The sequence below is a fragment of the Pan paniscus genome, chromosome 3 (genome assembly GCF_029289425.2).
Source record: "Pan paniscus chromosome 3, NHGRI_mPanPan1-v2.0_pri, whole genome shotgun sequence".
NCBI classification, from domain to species: Eukaryota; Metazoa; Chordata; class Mammalia; order Primates; family Hominidae; genus Pan; species Pan paniscus.
In genome coordinates this window covers 173,780,747-173,797,093 of record NC_073252.2, presented here as the reverse complement: position 1 = coordinate 173,797,093, position 16,347 = coordinate 173,780,747, and the positions used below count along the sequence as shown (strand labels likewise).

The 16,347-nt window shown below is 35.9% G+C and overlaps 1 protein-coding gene across 15 annotated transcripts in view; it reads right to left on the bottom strand.

Annotated features, from left to right (window-relative positions):
- Positions 1–15,450, bottom strand: part of WDR17 (WD repeat domain 17) — a 117,698-nt gene extending 102,248 nt beyond the window's left edge. For 5 of the 15 annotated variants that reach the window (XR_004671288.3, XM_034959439.3, XM_008977080.4 and 2 more), the window contains exon 1: positions 15,186–15,445. The gene's annotated coding sequence lies outside the window, so the exon portion shown is untranslated. Of the gene's footprint in view, positions 1–15,185 lie in introns of all 15 variants that reach the window. The other 10 variants (XR_008625272.2, XR_008625271.2, XM_034959441.3 and 7 more) reach the window with 5 other exon arrangements.
- Between the last annotated feature and the right edge of the window lie 897 nt (positions 15,451–16,347).

Below are 16,347 nucleotides of genomic sequence, written 5' to 3'. Positions count from 1 at the left end.
TTGGATTTCTTCTCCACACCTGTTCTCTCGGTGATCCCATCCAGTTTTAGAAATTTAAATACCATATACATTTACCCCCAAGTTTTTATCTTGAGTCTAATTCATATTTATAATTTCCTGCTTAACATCCCCACATGGATTTTAAATAGAATCTCAAATTTAAGTTATTAAAAAAAACTTATGATGTTCCCCACAAAATATGCTCCTACTTGTTTTTTTCTAATTCAGTAAAGGGCCACCAATCTGACTATAGTAAATAGCTACTGATGACTGCTGCTATGGTTTGACTGCATCCCCTACATTTCATGTGTTGGAAACTTAATCCCCAATGTGGCAGCATTGAAACGTGGGGCCTTTAAAATTGATTAGATCATGAGGGTTCTGCCCTTGTGAACAAATTAATCCATTCATGGATTAATGAATTAGTGGCTCAATGGATTAGCAGGTTATCATGGGAGGGGAAGTGGTGGCATTATAAGAGTAGGAAGAGACCTCAACAAGCATGCTAAGCATGTTAGCATGCTCACCCCCCTCGCCTTGTGATTACCTGTACTGCCTTTGGACTCTTCAGAGTCCCAACCAGCAGGAAGGCTCTTAGGCTTTTACCAGATGTGGCCTCTTGACCTTGGACTTCTTAGCCTCCGTAATGGTAAGAAATAAACTTATTTTCTTTACAAGTTACCCAGTTTCAGGTATTCTTTTGTAAGCACCAGAAAATGTATGAAGACAACATATGTATGTAGGTATAAAGAATAACTGATGTTTCCTTAATTTGATTCAATATGAATCACCTTCTGGTGATAGAGACATTCCATTTGAGATATGTATGAGTGTGTATGTGTATGTTGACATTTTAGTAAAGACTATGTGTAAATTTTTAAAAGCATTAAGAAATAGAGACTATTTGCAGTACTGCTAATAAAAACTGGGTTTTATTTTTTCAATTCTAATACATTTCTTATTAGTTTACATTTCATTACTTACTGATTAAACAGCCCCATGACGAAAGGAAATCAGAACGTCCAAAAGATATCTCCACTTCCATGTTTACTGCAGCACTGCAGCACTATAGCCAAAATGTAGGATCAAACTTAAAGTCCATCAGCAGATGAATGGATAAAGAAAATGTGGTATATATACACAATGAAATACCATTGAGCCATAAAAAAATAAAATGCTGCCATTCATGGCAACATAGATAAGCCTGGAAGACATGTTAAGTGAAATAAGCCAAGAACAGAAAGGTAAATACTGTATGTTCTCACTCTTATGCAGAAGCTAAAAAAGTTGGTATCATACAACTAAAGAGTAGAATGCTGCTTATGAGAAGCCACAAAGGGTACAGGGTAGGGGAGATAAGAAAAGATGGATTAAATAATACAAAATTACAGCTATATAGAAGGAATAAGTTCTAGTGTTCTAAGCACTATAGGAAGACTATAGTTAACGATAATTTATTATATATTTTCAAATAGCCAGAGAGAGGAGTTTGAATGCTCCCAATACAAGAAATGATAAATATTTGAGGTAACAGATATACTATCCTGATTTGATTACTCTATATTGCATGTATCATAAATATGTGCCCCATAAATACATATAACTGTATTTTAATGAACAAAATAAATTAATTTAAAAATGACAAAAAGCCCATGACAAAGATCAAAATATGAGTAGAATTGGAGAGATAAGCAGCAAAATATAATTTTAATTGAAAATTATTATAGTTTTATATTCCAGTTGAAGAATTTTGTTCCCACAAGTTTCAAGATTCAAAGTTCTATTTTGTTTGTAGGTTCAATATGCCTGAGTCATCTGTGCTATAGAGGCATACAAGTGTTTCAGGTTAAAATAGCATTTCTAGCAGATCCTGACAGAATCTCTTCCAACTTTCCACTTAAACACCATAATGAAGATTTGTTGTTTGCCTCCCCACCACCTCCATTCCCTTCTTTGTGCAATCATTACATTTGTATTTGATGATCCTCTCCTCTGCTTCAGTCCCGGTTTAGGTAAAATTCCAGTCCCTGAACTAGAGCAGGTGATTCCAGTTTATACTCATCACTTCCCTAGCCATTTTAATGGTTCAGTGATGGGAAAAAAATTCAAATGTGTTCATTTATTTATTTATTTATTATAAATGTTCAAACAGATTTATTTATAATAGTCAAAAACTAAAAACAACCCACTATCCATTAGTAGGCAAAGGTATTTAAAAAATGTGTCCATATAATGGAATATTCTGCAGCAATAAGAAGGAATGAACTAGTGATACATGCAACAAATGCATAAATATCAAGATAATTATACTGAGTAGAATAATATAGACAAAAAGAGTGCACAATGTATCATTCTATTTATACAAAGTTCTAGAAAATGCAAACTAATATTTAGTGACAGAAAGCAATCAGTGGTTGCCTGGGTCAAATGTGTTTAATCTTGAAATTTAGGACTTTTATGGGCACTACTAGAAAAAGAAGCTTTCTCTTCTGTGGACTAAACCACAGGTAGTGTGAAATCAGAGATAATATAAGTTATTTTACTATCATGAGGAGATATGTAGAATTGCTTGAGGCTACTACCTGTAGCTTGAAAAAAGCCAGCACAGTAGAGAGGGGCTGAGTCACAATGACATCAATTTAACACTGAAGCTAGTTATGAATGATACATACAATCATCCAACTCTATCCTTAGATTTTTTTTAAGTTACATGAGCTAGTAAAATGAGTGTATTTTCTGTTGCCTACAACTGAAAGAACCCTAATTGGCACTTATCACAGGAAAAATACACCAAAAAACTCATAGTCACATATAAAATAAGGTCTCAGCATCAACGACATTTTAATCTGGGAGGAATTTCCTCTAAACACTAAGGTACTATAATTGGTGTCATAGGTACTACGTGAAAGGAACTACAGAGTGCCATAGATGGACCATCCACAATGCTGCTAGAAATTTGAGAAGCCTTTCTCCCAGGACGTATGTATAAATGTACATTGTCATTGCCTTATTAAATGTCCCCAATTTAGAAAAACAAGATCAATGTCAACCAGAAAGTAACAGAGCTATTAAACCATGCATGGCCTGGGAGCTGTAGTACTGTCTTTCTCATTTCCATCATGTACCTTTTCTATCCTTCTTCACTCAGTCCATGACCCCCGCCCTTATATTTACTCAGTGACTACAGCTCTTAGTGAAAAAAAAAAAAAAATTGGGAGAAAAAGTGAGATAAGACAGTAGTACTATACTCTAAGGAAGTGTAGCTCTTTAGCAATATATTATAGGTGGAAGCAAAAAGGTATTTTTATTTTTTTCATGTATTTCCCCATTGATTGAGTCAATGCAGAGGGGAGAAAGTTCCATCTCAGGAAAAAAGAATCTAATACATATAGGTATATTATATTATATACCTATAATACATATAGGTATAGGTATTTTTATTTTTTTCATGTATTTCCCCATTGATTGAGTCAATGTAGAGGGGAGAAAGTTCCATCTCAGGAAAAAAGAATCTAATACATAATAGAAAGTCTGCTAGACAATGCCTATTAGATTAGGATATTGACATAGATTTCTATCCATGTTGATATAAGAAGGAGATTTGACATTGATCAAATAGTGATATAATTGATCCAGTATCCAAGAAGAAAGAGTTTGGGGCCTGCAGAAACCTACACATTCTGTGTTTTGGTAATCAATAGCCTATATGGGCCGCCTCTCATTCAGGAGTAGGAATGAACATACTATCAGCTAAGATAAAGAGGCTGCAGGATGAGATGGCTAAAATAATGATTATGAAAAAAACAAAAGACAACAGCAGAATAAAAATCCACATTAAAGAGCAATAAAGAGCCAAACTGAAATTGCAAAAAAAAAATCATATCAATGATTCAGAGAACAAAGTGAAAAAACTCTTCCAAAACACTGGAAAATAAGAGATTTTTTAAAATTTAGAGAAATTGAAAGATACAGTATACAAGGAATGAAACCTCAAACTAAAATATTAAAAATATTTTTAGAAAAAGCTAAAGCACAAGTAAAACTACAGAAACAAAAACAACAATCTGAGATGCAGCCAAAAAAAAAAAAAAAAACCAACAACAACAACTCATTTACTGGGTTTAAAAAAAGACTCTAAATAGGCAGATCAAAAGTGCTTTTGTTTTAAGCAATATACGTATTTTGCTTAAATATATACATACAGATACACATATTTTGCTTACATGTATATATGTGTGTGTGCATATATATATATATGTAAGCATACAGTTAACTATCCATACCTAGGTATATTAAGGCAAATTCAAGGCTAATTTATTTCTTTACACTCTAATGAGCAACTAAGAAGTATTTTGTAAAAATATTATGTACAAGTGGAAAAAAACAGATTGGCATCATTTTTCACCACTGCACAAAATTCCCAAATTCGGTGATATAATAACTTTATTAAACTGAAGAACTATTGTGATCTCATTTTTTTTTCCTTTTTTGAGCCAGGGTCTCGCTGCAACACTCAGGCTGGGGTGCAGTGTCCTGATCATAGCACACTCAAGCCTCAAACTCCTGAGCTCAAGTGATCTTCTTGCCTCAGCCTCCCAAACTGAGACTACAGCACACACTAACACTCCTGGCTAATTTCTTTTTCTTTTTCTTTTTTGTAGACATAGGGCATCACTATGTTGCCCAAGCTGATCTTGAACTATCCTCAAGTGACCCTCCTGCCTCAGCCTCCCAAAATGCTGATCTCACTCCTCTATAATTTGCCAAAGTATCATACATGTGTGAAGGGAAAACGAACAGAAAGACATTCTCATACTGGAAAGATTTAGAAGGCAATTTACACATGTATTCTTCTTAAAAAATTACTTGAATAAAATTACAGTCTTTTTAAAAATGAATCAAAACAAAGAGCTCAAATATGGAAGTTAATGTAATTTTTAAAATGTATTAAGCAAAGAAAATGGAATATGGTTATGAAAATGGAAATGACAAAGTAATGATTGAAAGAGAAGACAGATAACCTAAAATGTTCATTATCAAAACTTTAAAATCTTATATTGTTTTCCTAGGTACTAGAGCTTAGGAGAAGAATAGAAGAAAACAAAGATATGGTAAATTTCTCATTTAACAAAGGTAATCAGTAGAAACAATTTGTTTCCTGATATTTAGGGAAAAATCGACTCACAATATTAGAAATTGACTCAGTCATCTTATAATTAAAAAAGCATGAAATTACAAAAATTATGAAACAAAATCTTGAATTTTTTTTGTTAAAAGATATCATAAGATTGAAAGAAAAAACTGGAAAAAATATCAACATATACATAAAACATCTTAATATGAAAAGAGTAGTTATAAATTAATCATTTGATAAATATGTAGTTAATTTAAAAGGCATGTCAGACTTATGTTTCTGCATTTAAAAATTAATATATACCTATATACACATACACATTAAAAACTAAAAGGATATACAGCTCAAGGTAAATATTTAGCTATTTCTAGATGGTAAAATTTGGGGAAGTTTATTATTCCATTGACTTTTTAAACTTTCAGTAATCACTGCACAATTTACTCATCCACTCAATAAATATTTATTGAGCAATAACTATGTGCTAGGCAAGAAGAGCAAAAAAAAAAAAAAAAAAAGCATTAAAAAAAATCCCGCATGCTCAGAGCTTTTATTCTTGCAGCAGGGAATCACAAAATTAGCACACGGGCTCGTGTATTTAATCCCAGTGCTTGGGGAGGATAAGGTTGGAGAATCACTTGAGGCCAGGAGTTCAAGCCCAGCCTGGGCAACACAGCAAGACCCTATATCTACAAAAATACAAAAATTAGCCAGGTGTGGTGCATGCACCTCTAGTCGCAGCTACTCACGAGGCTGAGGTGTGAGGACCACGTGAACCCAGGAAATCGAGGCTGCAGTGAGCTATGATTATGCCACTGCACTCTAGCCTGGATGACAAAGTGAGACTCTGTCTTTTTTTAAAAAAAGGAAATTAGCAGAACAAATAAGTAAATTATATATATAAATATATATGTATATGTGTAGTATATATCACAATTATCTTGAGTTATATATATCTCTCAAGATAATCTGTGGAATAGAGAAAAATAAAAATAATGGAGGGAAAAGGGACAAGGAGTTCTGGTGACAGAGCTCACATTGTAATTTTTTTAAAAGATGGCACAGGATGGATTAAAGACTTACATGTTAGACCTAAAACCATAAAAACCCTAGAAGAAAACCTAGGCAATACCATTCAGGACATAGGCATGGGCAAGGACTTCATGTCTAAAATACCAAAAGCAATGGCAACAAAAGCCAAAATTTACAAATGGGATCTAATTAAATTCAAGAGCTTCTGCACAGCAAAAGAAACTACCATCAGAGTGAACAGGCAACCTACAAAATGGGAGAAAATTTTTGCAACCTACTCATCTGACAAAGGGCGAATATCCAGAATCTACAAAGAACTCAAACAAATTTACAAGAAAAAAAGAACCCCATCAAAAAGTGGGTGAAGGATATGAACAGACACTTCTCAAAAGAAGACATTTATGCAGCCAAAAAACACATGAAAAAATGCTCATCATCACTGGCCATCAGAGAAATGCAAATCAAAACCACAATGAGATACCATCTCACACCAGTTAGAATGACAATCATTAAAAAGTCAGGAAACAACAGGTGCTGGAGAGGATGTGGAGAAATAGGAACACTTTTACACTGTTGGTGGGACTGTAAACTAGTTCAACCATTGTGGAAGTCAGTGTGGCGATTCCTCAGGGATCTAGAACTAGAAATACCATTTGACCCAGCCATCCCATTACTGGGTATATACCCAAAGGATTATAAATCATGCTGCTATAAAGACACATGCACACGTATGTTTACTGCGGCACTATTCACAATAGCAAAGACTTGGAACCAATCCAAATGTCCAACAATGATAGACTGGATTAAGAAAATGTGGCACATATACACCATGGAATACTAGGCAGCCATAAAAAATGAAGAGTTCATGTCCTTTGTAGGGACATGGATGAAACTGGAAACGATCATTCTCAGCAAACTATCGCAAGGACAAAAAACCAAACACCGCATGTTCTCACTCATAGGTGGGAATTGAACAATGAGAACACATGGACACAGTAAGGGGAACATCACACTCTGGGGACTGTTGTAGGGTGGGAGAAGAGGGGAGGGAAAGCATTAGGAGATATACCTAATGCTAAATGACAAGTTAATGGGTGCAGCACACCAACATGGCACATGTATACATACGTAACAAACCTGCACATTGTGCACATGTACCCTAAAACTTAAAGTATAATAATAATAAAATAAAAAATAAAAAAAAGATGGCACAGGAAGTCCTCATAGGTGATACTGAACAGACATTTGAAGGAAAGCAAAATATAAGACATCTGGTGAAAAAATCTTGCTAAAAAGAGGGAGCACAAAAATAAAGACTCAGAGATGAGTTTCTGGGAATGTCTGAGAAATAGTAAGAAAAATCAATAAAAGTACCTTAAAATGTCTATTAAAAGGTCAGTGTTTTATACCAGGATGCAGAGATTCAAGATAGTTTTGTGAAACTCACTTTTATACTCTTCTGAATTGTGTAATTTTTCTGTAATGGAAATGTATTGCCTTTATTACTAAAAAATAAAACCCTAAAAACACGTTGTTGAAATGTCAGTGTTTAAAGTGTAAAACTATGCAAAAAATACGTCTTCTCATATAATCCATAGGTGCTTGCTCTCTGGAAAACATCTGGAAAATGCAGAAAACTGAAAGGAATTTTTAAAAAATCATCCATTGGCCCACTAACTTGAGCTCTTCTTGTATCCATAATTCTAAAAGAGCATTATTCTCATTGTGATAGATAGCATCACACATTATCAAGAATAAATAGGATTTCAAAAATCTCTTAATCAGTGTATCTCAAAGTGTGGTTCTCAAGTATTTCGCATCAGAATTAACTTAGATACTTGCTAAAAATGCAGACTTGTGAATCACATCCCAACTCCAACAAATGAGAACCTTGGAGTGGAGCTTTTCAATATCACTCTCAGACAATTTAAATGCACAGCAAGCCTTAAGAACTACTTGCCTAGTTCAATGTCTATAAAGATGAGTTGGAAGAAAAACTGCCTCTGGTATCTTCTGCTGTCTGAGATTAATCTCTGAAATGTCTAGTTTACCTTTCACATGCTTGAGTTTACCTGAGCATTTCTGAGTTTACCTTTTACATGCTTGGCAGGCAGTGTTATCTAAGCATTCCCAATATATGTCAAATCATGATGTTCTTAAAAGCTTAGAAGACAAAATAGGTCACAAGTACAGTATTAGCCTACATTAAAATCCTGGATTAGGTAGCAAGTAGAGAAGAATAAGGTCATTATGGCAGTTCTACTTTGGACTCACGAAATGATCACTTATACCAGTATGAATTCCATCTTGGTCAACAAAACACAGGAGTTATATCTAAGACCAAACACTGAACATCCAAAGAGCAAGACACCGATTCAAAGATACGGAAAGATGAATGGAGTTACCTTTATTATCTATTTACATATATTTTTATACTTTCCTCCATTTTAGCCATGAAAATGAAAATTATATGGATTTGAATCCTGGAACTAGACTTACCCAGATGCTTAGAGGATTACAGAACGTTTTGTGCTGCAACATGGAAATAATTTTTGATTTGATCAAAGAAGTAATCCACATCTACTTCAACAAGCTCATTCATATACTTTCAATGTGACCATTCTGAGAGAGGTATCCAAAGAATAACAGAAAAGGGAGAGGCCGGGTGTGGTGGCTCACGCCTATAATTCCAGCACTTTGAGAGGCCAAGGTGGGCCGAGGTCAGGAGTTTGAGACCAGCCTGACCAACATGGTGAAACCCCGTCTCTACTAAAAATAGAAAAGTTAGCTGGGCGTAATTGCCTGCGCCTGTAATCCCAGGTACTCAGGAGGCTGAGGCAGGAGAATTGCTTGAATCCGGGAGCTGGAGGTTGCAGTGAGCCTAGATCGTGTCACTGCACTCCAGCCTGGGCGACAGAGTGAGACTCTGTCTCAAAAAAAAAAAAAGAGAGAGAAAAGAAAAAAGGGATAAATCACATATTTTCAATTATAAACTAAGAATTTTTGAAGTAAATATTCCATTGCGAGAACACTATGAAAGGAAATAAGTAAATATTTGTCATAAAAAGATACAAGATTATTTCTTCAACAGGGTGTGGCAAAAAGTATACCCCTATTTTTATAAATAGAATCACTGCTCATTTAAAAAAAAAAAAAGACTTGAGGAACTCTGCCATAAATTGCTATGTAAACCCCAGGACCCTCGCTCCCCTTCTAATTAACCTGGTTTGTGAGTTGGGTTTTGTATGTGAGTTTTTGAAGCAGGATGAGCCTTCATGCTTATCTGTCTATCAAACTTAGGATTCCCCATTGGGCAGAAAGTCACTTAATGCTGGCATATTCATGTTCTGGGAAAACGTGTGAAAAATTATTTTGGCAAGTCAGTTTGGGAAAACCAGCAAAGAAAATCAAATGGATGCTTAGAAGCTTGAATATTAAAAAACAAAAACAAAAACAAAAACAGGGCCAGGCACAGAGGCTCATGCATCCCAGGACTTTGGCAGGCCAAGTTGGGTGGATCGCTTGAGCCCAGGAGTTCCAGATCAGCCTGGGCAACATAGTGAGCTGTCTTCTCTACGAAAAGTAAAAAAAAAAAAAAAAAAAAAATTAGCCAAGAGTGGTGGTGCGTGCCTGTAGTCCCAGCTACTCAGAAGGCTGATATGGGGGGATTGATTGAGCCTGGGAGTTCAAGGTTGCAGTGAGCCATGATCACACCAATGCACTCCAGCAGGAGACCCTGTCTCAGAAGAAAAAAAGAAAAGAAAAAAGAAGTGGAAAAAAAGGGAAAAAAGGATCTACATAAACTAACTAAACTCGAAACTTTCTTCAATATATGCATTCAATATATTGACAGAGGCCTGAAATAAGTCTGATTTTAATTTGCTAAGTAAAGGGCTATATTACCTAAGGTAGGGCCCAGGCACAGATCTGATAGGTTGGTAATCTACATATTAGTCTGCCTAAGTAAAATATTACGCTCTGAGCCAACATAAAATTCCCCCTAAACATGAGCTAATGAATTAATTTTGAAGGTGAGACATTATGCCCAAAAAGCTACTATTGATATATAAATGTTAATGAAATGTATCCACTATTATATTTTCAGGAATAAATTCATTTATATTTAGTAGTTCATGGTACTCCCAAGTAAAGCTTCAGAAGTAGAATAGTACACGAACATTACTAGCTCAAGAGGCGATCAAGTTGCCAAGAGACTTGGTCGCCTGTTGAGCTCATAATGTTCATGTCCCATTCACCTGCATGGCATAAAGTACTCAGTATCAGTACTTCTCAAACTCCACAATGCATAAGAATCACTTGAGGCTTGTTAAAACACAGATTCCTGAGCCCCTCCCTCAGAAATTCTGATTTGGTAGGCACCTGGCCTAAAAATATGCATATCTAACAAAGTCCCAAGAGATGCTGATGCTGCTAGTCTAAGGTACACTTTAAGTAACAGTGCTATAAGTAGCATCTAGTACCAAAGTGGGAGAAAGCCTAAGAAATAAACGTATTCAACCTTATAGTTGTACCTAAGGGTAACCATAATCTAGGCTTCAGATATAACTTCCAAAAGCATCTTATTTCTAATAATCTTAACATTTAATTTTAGGTGTGATGGCTACTTACGTACCACGGAGTGCATTGGGATAAGAAATTTCTAAGGTAACCAGATCTCAAATCAGAAATGACTTTGCAGTAAATCTTGTATTAATAAGCAAACCAATAAATTATATAAGTATTGGGAAAATAATTTTTACTAGTATTTTAAGTAAACTTTCTATATGATGAGACCAAAACACATGCATATTGTTTATTAACTACAACAATTATTTTAACAACACGAAAATGATTTAGACTTTAATTATTTAAACTTTTAACTTCGTCACTTGAAGAAATACAAGAGAAAACCATGTTGGTGATACATTCTGTAGCTCTTTAGAGAGGGAGCACAAGGCTGAGTGTCACAGCCCGAGGTTCTAAGCCAGCTTTTCCCTTATTAATTTTGAGAACATAATTTTTATGCATTTAGTGTCCTCATTAACAAAATAACAGTATTAGAGTAACTGGTCTTAAGGATCCTTCTATCATAAATTCCAAAATGACCCCTTCAAACCTGTTTACCTTAAAAATTAAATGTTGCATAACTCTTTTCATTAAAAGTCATCCATAATGTTTTATCTTAAAGAATCAAACTTAATTAAATGTTAGCTATTTCTTATTAACCAACTATTCATTTTTTTGAGACTCCATGTGGAGCTGTTTGTATTGTAATGAAGGGTTTTTTTAATAGCACATTAAACACGAGTGCTTTGTGTAATAAAAATTATTTTCTACTTTCCGATTTGAAAGTAAGTTTTCTGTGTGCGTGATATGAAATTGAAATTACTATACATCATTGTAAATGAGTCTGCCTGGGATACTGGTACGTGCTTACAACTAAAAAAAAAATGGGAAGAATCTGGAAGAAGAAAACAATAAACCTAAGCATAAGAAAAATTGTTTAAGGACCTCAATCTTGAGTTCTCCATCTCAGAACATTTGAATATACAAAACAAGTATTGACTGTTATAACATCTTCACTGACACATGGAAATTTATTTCTTACACTTTTGCTACAATTTATCTGAACATGACAATTATCAATCATCCTTATCATAGCAAATAACATTGTTAAATTACCTCCTGTATTATCTTAATTATAGATTTATATTACTGTCTATTTCTACAGTACATTTTTTAAATTAGAATGTAGAATTACAGAATTTTATAAGACAGCTTACTGAACAATACTTTGTAAGTACATTTAACATAATAAAAAGTAAGACTTTTATCAATATATATATAAATTATTTTCCTCAAGTAGCTGATAATGTGACATCTGGAAGGCAGGTGCCAGCTGTGGCTCCAATATCAAGTTCTTTTTTTTTCTTACAAAATCTAGCCTATTTGAAATGTTTGACTAGTCACTGAAATTATACCTGTCTAGTCACTGAAATCAGATGAAAACAACCTGAACTCTGTCTTCTAATGTGACAGCCCATGCTTTAAGCATGGGAACTTTTCAAATCTTTCTAATTAATCGTGATGGGAATTTTTCTTTTACTATACAAAGCTGATCATTTAATATTATTTCTACTAATTTTTATTACCAAAGTTGCAAGTCCTTCGTGAACATTTTAAGTAAACTCAAATAAGAAAAATGTTTTTCTCTAGGTTTTGTTTCCTTATAGAGTAGATCTTTGGGAGAATTTCTAAAATTCTCTTCAGGTATCCGTATCTAATTTCTTGCTCACAAATTTCAAGGAATAGTCTTATCAACAATGAAAGAATAATCACGATACTATTTTAACAGGATAAAGCACAGTCTTGGGTATCAAAAAGTACCAACCAAATCTTGAGTTTCATATGTTTCTGATACAAAAGAAAAGGAGCATGAATTAATAAAAAATTCCTTCCAATATCCTCCTTTTTTTCTTTTTCTTTTCTTTAAATTTTTTTGACGTTGTCTTGCTCTGTCGCCCAGGCTGGTGTGCAGTGGCGCAATCTCGGCTCACTGCAACCTCCGGGCCTCCTGGGTTCAAGAGATTCTCATGCCTCAGCCTCCCAAGTAGCTGGGATTACAGACATGCACCACCACGCCCAGCTAATTTTTGTATTTTTAGTACACATGGGGTTTCACCATGTTGGCCAGACTGGTCTCAAACTCCTGACCTCAGGTGATCCGCTTGCCTCAGCCTCCCAAAGTGCCGAGATTACAGGTATGAGCCACCGCATGCAGCCTATCCTCATATGATTTCTATAAATTAATATAATTTCGATGAAATCTCTGTTCCTTAAGACACACTAGAAGATACATGACTTCGCTTTAATATTTCCATCTGTTCAATGGAACAGGTATACAAAATGTAAAATGAGATAATTCAGCAGTTGTCACAAGTAGCAATGATGCTTCCATATACATAATTATCATGAATAGCTGGGTAAACTCTTAAGTATTCAGTATTACAATTCAGTAATCTGATAAAGTGTAACCTTTCTTGCATATGTTAGATTTCAAATAAATTCTGGAATATAGGATGAAAATATGAATCCTTCAAAACTGTTAGAATTACATTTTAGTCGTCATTAAAGTATGTAGGCAACAAAATCAGGTACTCTGGAGAATTTACACATTTCATTAATAGTGACAACCTAATCATTCATGTTGGACTTCTAGTATCCATCAGGGTAAAACCATAAAACAAACAAACAGAAACCTGTTCTTAAACTTCTCCAAGTAATTAAAAAACTGCCACTGGCCCTGTCCCTCCTTTCCCAGACTAAAGGATACAAGATAGAGTCTGTAGAAAACAGCAACAATAAAAGCAATCTAGCCCTAGTCTCCCCTCTACTGGGAGCATTGTTTTTCTGGCCTAAATTAATTCATGGCTTTCTAATCTATGGAATTATTATGTGACTAATGGGTAACTTAAAAATATTTAGAACACCACTATTTATCATTAGAAATAAGAAGAATAAAGAATGTTAAAACTTTCAAGTAAGCATATTTAACGTCTTCTTCAGATGTCCACAGTTTTTTAAGCAGTTCTATTAATATCAACACAAGAGAAAGTCAGAACAATGTAAACAATAACATTCAACTAGTTATTTTTACATAATTAAGTTTGTGGAACTCAAGAGCTTTACTTTCCGTATATGCCCTTTGAAATAAGTCATTGCTTTAAAACTTCCCAGGAACTCTAAAGCTACCATTTGTAACATTAATCTCCAAACAATCCCGTAAAGGATGTTTCCCAAAATATTAAAGAATTGGCAACTTTTCAAAAGCACTTAATAACTATATTTAATTTTAGATCATAGGAGGGGAAAGGTTCTCAGACCACCTATCTCAGATGTCTGCCTTCAAAACAGTTAGATATAACTATATCCATTTTCTTGAACACTTAGGCCAGTGAGGCAGAATCTCAAAAGGATGTAAGAGTGCTTTCTCCATAGAGTTTGTATCACCACCCGCCCAGCATCAGCTCCTGGCAAGCAGGATAATGATAAGGCATAAATCTACAAATAAATTAATGCTTAAACTCTTGTGGAGTTCAAATTTATAAATTCTCATAAATTCATTGTCATTTATTTTCTAATTTTTACAACGCGGAAATGTTATTAGAGTGCTAAGAACGGCAACTATAATCTCACATTGTTGGGCTTTGGCCGTTTCGTATCCTTTTATAACGAACTTGTGTTTTTTTGATAGTTTTCTCTAAAGGGTGTTTATGAAACATTCAGAAATGTAGTATCTCTCTTCAAACCCTTGTTAAATATATATAGTATATATATGTATATATTAATATGCAAAATAATTTATTTTTGATGCATGGTCGGACTTTTCATTACTTTTCATTCAAATCAATTGCTTTTAATTAATATATTTAAAAAGTCTCCTTAAATTGTTTGTTCCTTTCAATCTTTGCAAGCAAAACAAGTCTGATTTTGGAGAGGGGAGGACAGCAAAGATTCTATTTTACGATCTACTTAATACATAGTATACCTGTCTTACATCCAAAACAGTCTTTTTTCTGGAACGCATTTCCTTTTTACTCAAACCTTTCTTAGTACAACCCTACTAATAAGACCATCTTCAAAGGGGTAAATGATCTACACAGAAGTGTCTGGCCGGCGGAGGGATGAGAACAGCAACCTAGGCTCTAGACACATACTTAATAGCCATAAAAATAAAACAATGTCCCTCGAAATGTCCACAGTTTACACTGCAATGGTAGTTTAGATACATAAATATTCGCTGCTTGCTGTGCCTTGTAAGAATCAGGTGTGTGGCTCTAAAACTCAGGTGATTATCTCATCAGGCACCATGGTGTGCAAAGCCCTGCAGGACGTACATCACCCTGGTCCGCGATCACAGGGAGGTCAGAGCCCCTCTCGCATGACGCCGCGACAGTTCCAGCATCACCCACATCAATCCTGAGCTTGCCTTGGTATCTCTGCGGCCCCACCAGCTTCTTACCTGGAGGAGGAGGCGGCTGCAGCGGCGGACAGCGGAAGGTGCTGAAGCCGGCGGGCGCAGCTGCGATGCGAGCACCACCAACGCGCGGACCCGTCCCGCCCTCCCCGCCTGCTCGCCCAGGGCGCCCGGGGGCGGGGCGGCCGGGCCCGCGGGCTCCGAGGGGCGGGAAGCGGGCTCCGCAAGCCCCAGCGCGGAGCCACGATGGAAGGCGCCGCGAGCCCGCTCTCCAGGGTCTGCCCTGAGGCCCACGTGACAGCTACACAGGTCGCTGATTGGAGCGCCCGGGAGGGGGAGGCGGAAGTGGCTCGTGACCCCTGGAGACTAGGCTGAGGGAGAAGTGGTTACCTGGCAACAGAGAAAGTGTGCTGAAGGCGCAGCTCCTCCGTACTGGAGCGAGGCTTTGGGCAGAGGGTTTGCACTGAGGCTGAACGTGGAGGAAAACGGTGAACCACCAGCATTCTCACCACCTAACACATTTTATAGCGAGTCTGCACTTTCTAGGAAAATGAGTCAAATATACAGTAAGTCAGTCATCCTGTCTCTTTCTTGAGGGACCTGGAGGAGGGAGTTGAACCATTGCCTGGAATGTGAGTGCAGAATGCTGTCTCGCCTGCACTTCATTATTGTCTAATTGGGCCCAAGAAGGTCTGTGGGAGAGCTCAATGGATAAGATTATTTGTTTATATTAATCGAGTTGTATGTGGTTAATGTATCTGCCTTCACAAAACTGACATTTTCCCTGTGGGATCTGGTTGAATGGAAATGCTGGATGTTGTCATTCCTACTGGATTCTTCACATCTCTGAAATATCTTCACTACCTGTGGCCTTTATCCAACACACTAGAGAGAATAAGCCTCCATGTACACGAAACAAAGTGTATTTAATGACATCTATCGAGAATTAATTATATTCCACTCTAAATAGTTAATAAATGAATGGTCGACCTCAACCAGAGAAAGTCCCTGGGCCTAATTCTTACCCTCCTATGCAGTAGATTTTAATGCTCTTTTTTTCGAAAATATTCTCTGCAGAGACGAGCACCTACCACAGCACTCAATATTCTATATTGTAAATTAAAATTTACTTAAATGTTGGATTTCCATATAAAGAATAAACTTGTTAAAGCTAAAATCAGTTCTTACAACTCAGTCCCCTATATTC